The sequence below is a fragment of the Lepisosteus platostomus genome, chromosome 7 (assembly GCF_059453375.1).
Source record: "Lepisosteus platostomus isolate fLepPlt1 chromosome 7, fLepPlt1.hap1, whole genome shotgun sequence".
Taxonomy (NCBI): Eukaryota; Metazoa; Chordata; class Actinopteri; order Semionotiformes; family Lepisosteidae; genus Lepisosteus; species Lepisosteus platostomus.
This window is the reverse complement of record NC_142617.1, coordinates 22,961,090-22,974,280: the sequence shown is the minus strand read 5'-3', so window position 1 is coordinate 22,974,280 and position 13,191 is coordinate 22,961,090. Positions and strand designations below refer to the sequence as shown.

General features: G+C 40.5%; 1 protein-coding gene across 9 annotated transcripts in view; it reads left to right on the top strand.

Moving 5' to 3' along the window:
• The window catches only part of apbb1 (amyloid beta precursor protein binding family B member 1), a 53,937-nt gene that overhangs the window by 1,258 nt on the left and 39,488 nt on the right, over positions 1 to 13,191 (top strand). The window lies entirely within an intron of this gene.

The following is a 13,191-nucleotide window of genomic DNA, read 5'->3' as shown; positions in this document are numbered from 1 at the left end:
TAATTGTATTGAATCTTTATTTACAATTTTGTGTCCATCACCTTTATTAAAAATGTTTATTCTACGAACGGGTCGTATAGAAATATAAGCATATTTCTGTTTCCTTGCGAAAGGAAGAGATTCTGGAAAAAAAAACCGAATCATTCTGTCATCCTCAGTGAGCCCTAAAAAATAATTCAGAACATATACTTTGAATGATTTTCTAATTTAGGCAGTCCAATTATAATATTTTTAAAGTCTATTGTAAAACAAAGATTTGTGGGTATTTAAAATCTGCAGACCTAGCTTTGAAAATATGGAACAGTGAGCAGCAATGTTGTGGGGGCGGTCAGGTCTCTGGACTGTAGTGTTGTGGGTTTAAATCCCAGGTGGGCCCTGTTGTTGTGTCCTTGAGTGATTTACTTCAGTCACTTTGCACTAGTAAGTATATATAAGTATAGTAAGTAAGATATATAAATGGGTTGTCATTGTAGATGGGTTTTTTTCTCAGTTGACCTAATGTGCTAACTATAAGTATAAGATAAATGTAACCCACTGAGTATTATGATAGTCATAAAAGTGGAAACTATGTGGAAGTGCATTTAAAGCTGAGGATAGGTGATTCTTCTTTACCCAAAGAGTGAGCATGTAAGAAGCTTAGGAAACACCACCATGTTTTTCACCATGTTGATGAAACAGATACCCTGGTTTCTTCCTGTAAACTGCTAGATAAGATACTTGGGTGAATTAACTACTGCTTTATTTATTATTATTATTATTATTATTATTATTATTATTATTATTATTATTATATCTAGATTGGCCTAATGGTGGACTCTTCTCATCTGTAGCTGATGTTATGGTCAGTTCTACAGCACTAGGGGAATACAGATTTCTGCATCAAGATCATCTGTACAGTCTGGTGAAATCTGTAGTAATCTGTAGTATCTGTAGTAATCTGTGCCTTTCATCAATCATTGAAAGATAAATACATCCATTGATTCATCCAATAAAGGGTAACGGGGCAGTTGGAGCCTATCCCAGCAAGCAGCTGGTGCAAGGCAGGACACACCCTGGATGGGAGTTGTCACAGGGCACACGCAATCAAAAACAGAGAAACACACACCAGGGGCAATTTTCTAGAAGCCGATAAACCTACCAGTATGTCTTTGGACTATTCCAGGAATCCCATACAGAAAAGGAGAGAACATACAAAAACACCCGTGCTCCAGTGCTGCAAGGCACCAATGCTAACCATTGCTTCACTGTGCTGCCCATTGTCAGTACAGATGTTATTTTTACTCATAGAAACTGACAGTCTGTAAAACTCTGTAAAACAGAGGAAATATTCATAATCTCTGTAAAATTAACATATAAACCCATCATACAGAGATTACACAGCAACCCTGCAGCATGTAATCTATGACATGATAAGTGCTTTACAGAAGTGGTTTTCAATGTTCTATGGTCCGCTGACCACTTACACCAAGTCACGGATGTGGTGGACCACCTATACCTACAACCACTTGTTACCCTTTAAAATGAATCACCTATTAATGTACTAAAAATAACTAAAATTGAATTAAATTTGATGAAATGTACTAATATTTTTACAAACAATGCTGCACATTTTGCAAATGTTTTCATTACTTAAAAAGTTAATGTGACGAATGGAGCTGCTTTTGTTGAGCAATCAGAGAAGTGATACCTGGATCCAAGCTGGACAAGTCCGGACGAAGACATCACATCAACACACCTTCTGCTTCCTTGCACATCACATTTATCAAGCTGTTGGAATTATAATTACAGCACTGCTGGTATGGTTCACAAATGACCTCACTCGCATTTTCACTTCTATTCAGCATCTTACTCGCACTTGTGTTGTGACTTTCCTTGCTATATCTGCATTTCAAAGTCCCACATTTGAGCCAGTGCTCCATAATAACCTTTCTGGCTAGTGGAACCACGATACTTATAATCAACACACAAGTCCCTCCTCCCACTTTTTACAGCTTGCAGTTCTTAACAGTGCTCCTAGGGGGAGCCCCTTCATAGCGAACACTATAATACAATATTCTTTCCTCTGACTTGAACAGCGCAGACTTGCTTTTTAAGAAAGATGATTAGGTCAGCCCGTGGACCACCTGGCACACACTCCCAGACCACTGGTGGTCCACAGACCACACTTTGAGAACCACTGCTTTACAGGATCGTACACAGTGTTTTAGACAGTCTTAGACAGTTTTAAAAGAACTAAAATTTTATCCAAATTCCAATATTTACTGAAGATAACCCAAATAACAGACATGGATGCAAAAATATATAGTGTTTCATTATTTACTAAAGGGAAAGGGCAACACTATTTTTATATTTCAGATTTAGAAACAATTTGCATTGGTGAGTGCATTTCCAACCACAGCAAAAGTAAAATGTACACAGTAACTTGTAAAACCTCCAATTCACAAAATAGATACAGTTTCCAGGTATGCATAGCACCATATTATGCCCAATGGGGCAACAAAACATTTGGTGACATGAAGAGGCCTTATTACATTGTAAAGTAGAAGGCTTGTGAATACATCTCTGCATGCAGATCACGTTGGAACATTTCTGAGGTGAAATGTCTTCTGCAGAATCTGTACTTATTTGCTTGTACATCCCATTACATTCTTCATAACAGCAACTAATGAGCAGGCAGGGCTGCATTATGTCACAATTTGTGGAAAGTCTTGCTCTCACCTGTGGAGAGACCAGTGGTTTGTGACAACACAGCAACTTACAAAGTATACAAAGTTCACCATTTAGTGCTTAATTCAAAATTTGTAAAATATTTCTAAATGATCAATTAATTTATTTTGTTACTGTTGTAACAGAAAGAATAAGGTTCTGGATCCCGAGATGAAGTTAAACAGATGAGTTTATTGCATGCAAGGAACAATAAAGCCGAAGTCTTGTTTCCCACAAGAAACAACAAAACCGAAGTATTATTCAATGTGCCGGTACAAACTTTAGGTTTATATAGTCCTTCCTTGCTGCTTCGGACGTCATTCTGTGTTATGGTAAAGAGGGGGGTCATGGTATTTGGCCAGTTAAGAGACCCTGGCTAAATGGTCAGTTTAAGATTACGCCCCCAGGGGGTTCCTAGCTCGCATCTGGAATCCTTATCAGTTAACCCCCTTTCCTGCCATAAACCCCTGTTGCTTAGAAGTCTAATCTTCAGGCAGAACTGACTTAAGTTAACCCTTTTCACATCTTGTGTCTTACTTCATTCTCCCATTATAAAATATGACATACGTCAGGACTGCCTATTTTTTACACATACAATGTCAGGGCAGATCTTTCCTTTTTAGATGTACAGGCATGCATTACCATGACTTTGTGCGCTCCACGGTTACAACAAGATGTGATTGATGTTTTTGTACAAGTGATAGTTACATTTATACACATAAAACAATCCTAATCCTACAAATAAATAAAGTCCTACCCCAGGACCCAAATGCAGACCTCAGCCATGTGGAGATCTATTGTCAGGATCTTGGAATAGCAATATTGACCCAACTCTGATTATCATTTTTTGGCTGATAGATATGCCAACACCTGGAATGTATTGATACCATATCCCCATTAACGCTCCTCAGGCCTAACAAGCACACTGTTGGTCCACCTTAGGAAGCATCAGACACAGAAACGGTAACAACATCCTTCTTTCTGTTCACTCATTCTCTGGTGCCATGGCTCGGTGAAAGTGCGATGCGTGGGTCCAGCGATCTCATCCTGTCACTCAGATGGCACAGTCAGTAGTTAGTGGCACTTGATATGGTCCCTCCCAGCAGGATTGCAACATCTAGCAGGGTATCTCTTCTTCACCTACACCCACTCGCCAGGTATCCGGTCGTGTCTCCACTCTACTGGAGGTCCCCAAGCGTCCAGCACCTGTTCACGAGCCCTGTGCACCGCTTTAGTTAACAAACCTACAATACTGTAATAGAGAGTTAGTAAATTCATCCGTCCGTTAGCCAAACTTGGCCTCCCCTCCGGGGAGTTTCTTTGGCTGCCCATTATGATTTTAAATGGGCTCAGTCTCACAGTTCCGTTTGCTCCAGCCCGCAAACTGCACAGGACCACAGGTAGAGCATCTACCCACGGTGTTCCTTTGGTTGATATTTCCTTTGTTGGTCTTTTAGACTGTGGGTGATGGGGGCAATGTAACTTCCACCTCACACCTAGTGAGGCGATTACAGTCTGGCACACCTTCGCAGTGTAGTATGCCCCTAGATCACTATCCAAGGGGCAGGGCAGTCCGCACCACGGGATCATCTTTGTCATCCACCTGGGTATCCACCAGCATGAATTTCTGGCTACAAAATGGCATTAGGCTGTGAGAGCATGCAGGGCATCTGGTGTGCTGACGGCCCCACACCCCATCATCATACAACCCCACATTCTTTTCACATTTTTTCTACACACATCTATTAGAGGCCTCAACCTGAATTCTCCCTTTTTCCCCAATAGAGGTTTCACAGGGGTCTCAGACTCCTGCTCTCCCAGTGCCATTCGCCTGGCATCTGCATCTGCATGGTTGTTATCTTGAGTTACTGGAATTCTTTATTTATTGTGTTATTTACACCTTACTTCAGCTGCTTCAGTCGGCAGCTGTAAAACTACAGATCAGTTCAGAGACAAGCCCAGTGTTCTTAACTGGAGTCCATGCCGTTGTGAGAGAATCCTATTTCTCCATAGCCATCCAGAATTGTGGCCTACATGCATCAAATACATACATTATATACATGTACAGTAACCCTTTAACATCTTTCTTTTTACAATCTTCTATCAGGGCTCTAAACTGGCTTTTCCGATCGTTAGCACCTCGAATTCTGTTCTGTTCTAACAGCTCAGCCTGTTCTCTGTTCTGCATCATGCATCAGAGAGGACCCAGCAGTAAACAGTATTACATTTTCTGAAATTTTCACGGTCCCCCACCTTTGGCTACAGCATCTAATGGTATAATAGTGCCTGCCTCCATGCTCCTGTGTCAGCACAGCTGCCCAGAACCCTTTTTCCACACTTACATACAAAGGAATGGTTGATCCATCTGAGGAAACCCCAGTCTCAGCACCTGTAAGAGAGCTTGTTTCAAATTGTTACAGGCGGCTTTTGGTGCTGGAACCAAAGCAATCTTGTCCTTGTACTGCACTCCCTCCTTAAGCAGATCTGTTAAGAGTTGTGCTCACCCCGTAAAAACATTGCACCCAGGCCCTGTTAAAATACACAATGCTAGACACAAAAGGGCCTTATCATAACTGCTTAATATTAGACACTCTAAACCTGAAGCAACTCAGACTTGGGGGTGTCCTCGTCAGGGAAGCACTCAGAATACCATCAACATACTGAGTGATCACAGTCAGTTGAAGCCACGTGATACCCTGTTCTGGATAGTCATTCCTTGTAATGCTGCATAACATCTCAATCCAATAGATCTAGGATAAAACCACCCACATTCGCGTGATAAGTGCATGTAAATGTTAAAATCTGGTACTCAGCAAGTAAAACTTGCTGCCCCAATACTCCTGTGGCCTCCTGCCATCTCCCCATATACATTACTCTATAGCACACTGTGAAGTGAGACAGGCATGACAGTAATGCTCCAGTATCCCATAACAGAGCAACCAACACACCATTAACAGTACATTTTAGGTTTAACTCCTTTTACACACTGGACTGGGACAGACATAGGGAGGCTACAAGGGATTTACAGGATCTAATCTTTAGGTAAACAGATCTCTCACAAGACTGTTTATTCTACCTAGACAGAGCTCTTAGCCATTCCTCTCTGTCAGTTGAACCACAGGGCAGGTCCCTGCTTCCTTCATCTTGCATCCTTCTGCAGTATCTGGTTTCAAGCCATTCAAATAAATTCATCTTTGGTTCACCTATTACAACTAATTGTATATAAATACAAAAACTGTTTATTTAACTCCTTTTTAAGTCCACCTGTACTGTACTTATAGGTTTCAGACGCTCTCATATTTTCCAATCTCTTTAGTTATGGCTCTAGCCAGTCCGGCTGGCTAAACACACTTGCACTGTCATTTAGTATACCAAAACTCACAGTTAAACACATACAGATGCAGCCATTCAAAACGAGCAGGCAATACCGCATTATTTTGTGGTGCTCTTGACGCAGTCTACCGCGAGTTACCGTAAATTCTCGTATAGTACCTCAAGTAAAATAATAGTATCCGGAATTTCCGCAAGGTGGAGCTAATAAAGCTCAACCTCCCATGTTTGAGTTGTCGCCATCAAAGTCTTTAACGAAGATATTACTAATAGTATTAATAATGAATGACCTTTGACAAGCTGTAAACTCAAAGTATTGCCCTGGTCCACATTCTTTTTTTCATTGACCGTCTTTGTAAAAGTAACACCACAGCATTTCGCAATCACGCATTTGTTTCCAATCATGCAAAGTACAGTAATTTTTGAGAATCTCCGATTCACCATGCCTTTCACATGCTCATAAAAGAGATTGATTTAGGAACATAAACATATACAGTATGTATATGTATATTTAATGTCTTTACTGTGCCCGTTTAAGTATTGAATATTTATATGGAATTTTACCACTGAAGGGAAATCTTAGTAGCTGAGCATAAAAAGAATAGGAGCATACTGTAACGCGTGTGAAAAATACACATCAGTACTCCATTTCTCCCTAAACATTTTAAGCATCGAAGTCTTTAACGTGATACTGGAGTCAACAAGCATACTTTTAGAATTTGATTAAAAGGGAATATAATATGGAATTGCGTATCTAAAGAAATTAATAACGATATAATTATATTCATGCACCGCAACACAAGAATAGTACACGCTGTACAATGTCCGTTGATACTGTTTCTGTAGGGCTTTTTCAACACTCCTCATGTGACTTTGCCAGTGCCGCCGTGGGTTAGGCTCCCGAGTTATACATCACACGTTGGGTGTTCGAATCCAGCCGGAGCCATGACTTTTTTTTAACAAACATTTCTTTGAAAAAATAAAATAGGGTTAGTGTTAGGGTTACTGTCAAACTTTAAATCAACAATTGATTTAAGGAGGATCTGCCAAAGTGCAATGAATTACAATATTGTTGTTGTTGTTGTTATTGTTGTTATTATCCTGTAAAGCGTTTTGAGAAGCCACCTTTAAAGGCGCTATATAAAAGCGCTGATTCTTATGGAATGTGTTTTCTTTCTTCTTTTTTTCAGCATGGAATAAACCTATTACTTGACTCTTATGGATGCCCGGTTCCGCCGGGGTTTCAAAAAAAAAACCCATGGAATCGCGTATCTAAGGAAAAAGCATTCTCTCCTCATTTACAGCATTTGAGCTTTAAATTTAAACTGTGTATTACAGCATGTTAATCATCAGTCATTAAAAAGTCGGTATATTTTATGAAAGCAAGATTGCTCAGTTGGACAAAAGTACACAACCTACCTTTATCATAAATATTTAAATTATGCAGAAATATTTTATGCATCAAAGCCTTTACCGAAGATATTACTAATAGTATTAATAATAAATTAATTTGGACAAGCTGTAAACTCAAAGTATTACGCTGGTCCACATTCTTTCTAACCGTCATTTTAAACGAAAATACCTATTATTTTTTTCTTTGACAAACACCACAGCATTTCGTTGATGTAACTAACGAGGACAGGACATTAGCTAGCCAATACGATAAAGGAATGACTTTTTTTGCTAATTTCTTTAGCACATTTGTACAAGCACTTGGAATCTGTCCAATCCCTACTTTGTCAGGCATTTTCTTTTACTGTAACGGACATAAAAACTCCCTTGCTTTTAACAGAGCGTTTCATAATTTCTAACTACGAAAATTATTTAAACTCCGACACTTATCATTCAACCAGAGCTCAAAATATCACAAGGATCCTCAAGAGCACAGCAAAGACTGTATTAAAAGATACTTGTATCAGATACATTAGAATTCAAGCTTTTTTATCTAGGCTTTCTTTTCCAAATACCAGATATTATGGAACCACTTCAGAAGCCCGGCGTGGCACCGAGAGAGCGTCTGCATTTATAACTTAGTTTTTAAAATTAGTCAATCAATATGAAGCATCTCTTTTTAATTTTAAGTCCCTTAATTATCATTAAGCACAGCTTTCTCACCACTTAGACTACTTTTTGATACCATCCTTAGACAAAGCAGAAACTTGTTGTACTTTCTAATGACATACAAGTGGAAAGATTACAGGGAATGAGAAGAGTGACAAACTAGTATACTTTAGATATTATTTTCTGAACCAGGGAAAATCTGATCATGTTTCTCTACAACAATAATAAAAAACTTAATTTTACATATCATCTTTAAAAGTGGCATCTCAAAGCAATACAGTAGATGTAAAAACAGTTAAAAGGACCACAGATTACAAAGTAAATACCCAGACAAACGCAAACACGTTTTTAATAAAATGCTCTTATTCATTCAGCAGAGAGAGAGAGATCCAGCAGAGAGAGACACACACACCGGTTTTCATTGACAAAAAGTAATTGTTTTTTTTACATTCCTCTTGTCTAAAAGGAATGTTTTGTTTGTGGACAGACTGTCTTTATCAGACTTTCGTGATTTTGGCCATAGTCTGTCTCCTTACCAAAGCGATACAGTAGTGCAGCTTGAAGTCTGTACCTGTATTCAGTATGGCACAGATAAAACTTATACCATACCGATGAGATAATACCAGGGAAAGACACTCCTATTTTATTTAAAACACAATACGCCAGGAAATGTGTCTGATGCATTAGCAAGTTAAAAATTGCGTTGAAAACCCGGGCGTAACAATTATTTCCCTTTTCTGATCACTCGCTCTCTGGATACTCGTCTCACTTTCCCTGTTCTTTGTTTTCTTATTTATTTGCTGATTATGCCTGTTGCGATCCACTCCTGCCCTCACACCTAAAGCAGACTATTTTAAATTTCTTTGTGCGGTCCATAGTGCAATTAACCCTTGCTAATACATTTGCGGTCTTTTCAAAGTATGTGCTGTCCTTTGACAAAACGAGGCTCACCTGTTTTTCTGGCTTTTAAAGTCGTGCGATGTGTAAGCAGGAACACATCATTATATCTTACATATGAAAAATACATAATATAGCTCCCAAACAAACGCAAACGTGTTTTTAATAAAATGCTTTTATCCATTCATAATCTGACAGTTTCAGGAAGACTAAGGAAGGACTAAGGAAGTTGTCATCTGTTGTTGAAGCTCTGCGAGCTCGGTGACTTTGAGACCACTTGTTATCCCAAGTTGTTTGAATCGCCACAATTCACATAGAGAAAAAATCTATCAGCGCGGCGATGCCAAGCCCTCGTCGACACCATTTCGACCATCACCCTGCTGCGGCCTGGTGTCCTGCCGGGCACCAAGGCAGCCGGACCCCCAGGACGCTCACCGTACACTTTGGGGCTCCGAGGGTGAAACGCCCCTTCTACACTACCTTGCCCCAGTCCATGAGGACTGTGTCCTGGGGTTGGACTGGTTGCAGCAGGTGGGTGGTTGCCTAGACTTGGGCCAGCGAGAGTTGGTGGGGCAGGGGGAATGAATCAGTCTCACGGTGGGCGGGGCGGGAGGTGTCCGGGGTGTGTGAGATGACCGGAGCGGGAAGCGGAGGTGGCAGCAGCGGGCGTCGCCTGGGCCTGTCGGAGCCGCAGGTGTCGGGGCGAGCGTGCCAGAGCTGACTCCCTGTACGGTGAGATAAGCTTGCCCCTACCCGGTCTGTAAGGCACTCTGTGCACTGTGGGAGGCCTTGGAGGTGAGGGACGGGGTGCTGCGCCGGGGGTGGCAGGTGCCCTCCAGCGGCGAGGTCACTGCTTGGTGGCCTCCGGCTGGCCGTGCACCACTTGGAGAACTGCCCCACGGAGCGACCGCGACACCACAAACTGCCACCTGACCTCGCCGCTGGAGGGCACCCGCCACCCCCGGCGCAGCACCCCGTCCCTCACGCCCAAGTCAAGGCAATCACCCACCTGCTGCAACCAGTCCAACCCCAGGATACAGTCCTCACGGACTGGGGCAAGGTAGAAGGGGTGTTTAACCCTCGCAGCTCCAAAGTGCACGGTGAGCGCCCTAGGGGTCTGGCTGCCTCAGTGCCCGGCAGGACACCAGGCCGCAGCAGGGTGATGGTCGAACCAGTGTCGACGAGGGTCTGGCAGGGTCTGCCCTCGGTGAGGCAGGGAAGGAATAAGCCAACTCTTCCCACAGCAGGCAGGGTGAAGCGCTCCTTGCTTAGAATAGCAATATTATGGACAATCAATTTACAATAAATATAGAAAAGCACATATAACATTTGGGAAATTTGGTTTCAAGTCCTCATATCAACGATGCCTATACTGTTTTCCTCTACAGTATGCTAATCTATTGTAGTGCATTCGCCCCCCTCTTAGGCTGCGCAAACGATCTTTTAGATTTTTATAGAGAAATAGAGGCTGTACAGTATGCTTTACAATATAAACATTTACTGTCAAACTTTAAATCAACAATTGATTTAAAGATGATCTGTCATAGCGCAATGAAACCTATTACTCAAATCTTATGGACTCCCCGTTCCGCCAGGGATTAAAAAAAAACATGGAATCGCGTATCTAAAGAAATAACAGTATACAGTATACAGCAAACAGTAGCATGTTACATTATTAATTTGGGTGTCTCCTCTTGCCTGAAAGCGCTAAATTGCATTTTGAGTGCGGTTTTGGACTTTTTTTTAAATTACAACCCATAAATAAGCTGATACTGTTTATACTTTTAATTAATTTAAACTATTACAGCAGCGCAATGTGCTTTTTCATGCAGATGGCTGGTGGCGTGTTCCATAAGAGTACGGTAATTAAAAACCATTAATACTTTCGTTGGAGTTTAAATAAAGTTGATGTTTTATCTAGGGGACTTCTAAACTGTGAAAACATGTGTCTGTCTTTCCGTGGGGGGAAGGGAATCTTTTTCCTCACCTTCAACCTTATCACTCCCCCTTTACTCTCACCATCTGATTAAGAATGAATAAAAGCATTGTATTTTTGTCTGGGTGCTGACAAAGTAAGCACTCTCTCTCTCCGCTGGCGTTTGTAATCGTTTTTATTTTTAAATACATTTTAGCAAAGTCATGTATTTTAAAAATCTTAAGATTTCTATATTTATGTCTTTATTTAGTGGCTTCATTAGTGACAAAGGCTAAACTTTCTTGGGAAAATGTATTTTATGTAAACCATGTTTGCTATTAATTCATTTAGGGCTTACTGACAGAATTGCTGTTTTTTTATGCATGCCAAAAAATTTCGGAATCGTCATCTCCACTTTAAAGGTACCCCCGTTCTGGAAGAATTTTACCTCGGAACGTTTGCCCAGCGTACATAGGCACATCCCGGAATTTTGACTTCACTGTGTAATGAAGAAATATTAAAGACTACTTAGCATAGATAAAAAAGCTTGGACTCCCATGGACAGTATCTTATACACATATCTTTTTCTGTTGTCTTTGTTGATCTCTTGAGGAATCCTTGTGATATATTGAGCTCTCGTTGAATGATAAAAGTGTCGCAGTTTAAATAATTTTCATTGTTAGAAATAATGAAACGCTGTTAAAAGCAAGGGAGTTTTTCTATCTGTTATAGTAAAAGAAAATGCCCGAAGAACTAGGGATTGAACAGTTTTTCAGTGCTTGTACAATCAATGGAAATGTTCAAATAAATGTGCTAAAGAAATAAAAAAGTTATTCCTTTATCATATTGGCTAGCTAACGTCCCATCCTTGTTAGTTAGATCAACGAAATGATGTGGTGGGTGTTACTTTTTGTCGATGGAAAAAATAAAGTCTTGAATTTAGGTCTTGAAGTCTTTAAATGACAGTTGCAAATAGTGTGGACCAGCGTAATACTTCGAGTTTTACTAGTGGAGCTCATACAGCTGTGTCTGGATATCTTGGTCAAATATTCGGCTAGTGTGTATTGTCTGTTTAGGGTTCTGTAGCATTCCACACGGCTGGGCAGCTTGTTCCCCCCTCCCGCTGAAGACTTGACCACTTGAAAATACCTGTGAAACCGGTTTAATTCGTCATAGCCAGCACTCCCGCAGAGAGTGATGAAAAACACATGAAAGACTTTGGTGCTTAAAATGTTTAGGGAGAAATGGAGTATTGGTGTGTGACTTGCGGAGTTAAAAGCTGCCTTTATTTTATTTCTTTCCGTCATCACCTGCCAGCGAGCTCTCCCGTGCCCCGACCAGAGAGAGACACACGATGAAAAAGCACATTGTGCAGCTGTAATACAGTTTAAATTGTATTTCATTGCACTTTGACAGATCGTCTTTAAATCAACTGTTGATTTAAAGTTTGACAGTAAATGTTTATATTGTAACGCGTACAGCCTCCATTTCTTAATAAAAATGTAAACATTCGTTTGCGCAGCCTAAGAGGGGGGGGGTCTGCTCTCACAATCCTCCATACACTCAAGTGAAAAATTAATAACGCCAATGTAAACGTCGTATTTATAATTTGTTGATAATAAAAATGTTAAGTTCTCTAAAGCTTTGTGATAGTTTACCCATTGTTATTAAAAATGACTTGGATTCGAACATGTGATATTTAGAAATATAAAAGTCAATTAATTTGAATTAGAAATTGTCCATTTCTATATTTATGTCTTTATTTAGTGGTTTCATTAGTGACAAAGGCTAAACTTTCTTGGAAAAATGTCTTTGCTGTCTTGCAGATAGGTTAAACTTTCGAAACTCAGCCCCAAAGTCATGTGACTGATTTTTCGCCCTGTTTCGTTGGTTAAACACAATGATCATAAGCACCACCATGGTAACTGGGATGTGTAGTTTTTAATTCAGTTTGTCTTCATATTTGGCCAGGGTTTTAAAGAGAGGGCGCACCAAAAATGTTCGGTGCCATCGTCTCCGCTTTAAAGGAACCCCCGTGCTGGAAGAATTTACCTCGGAACGTTTGCCCAGTGTACATAGGCACATCCCGGAATTTTGACTTCACCGTGTAATGAAGAAATATTAAAGACTACTTAGCATAGATAAAAAATCTTGGATTACCATGGACAGTATCTTATACAGTACACATCTTTTTCTGTTGTCTTTGTTGATCTCTTGAGGATCCTGCTTCTGCACCCCTGGGTGTTTCTCTCTCTCTCTCTCACGCTGTTGGTGGGCGGGGG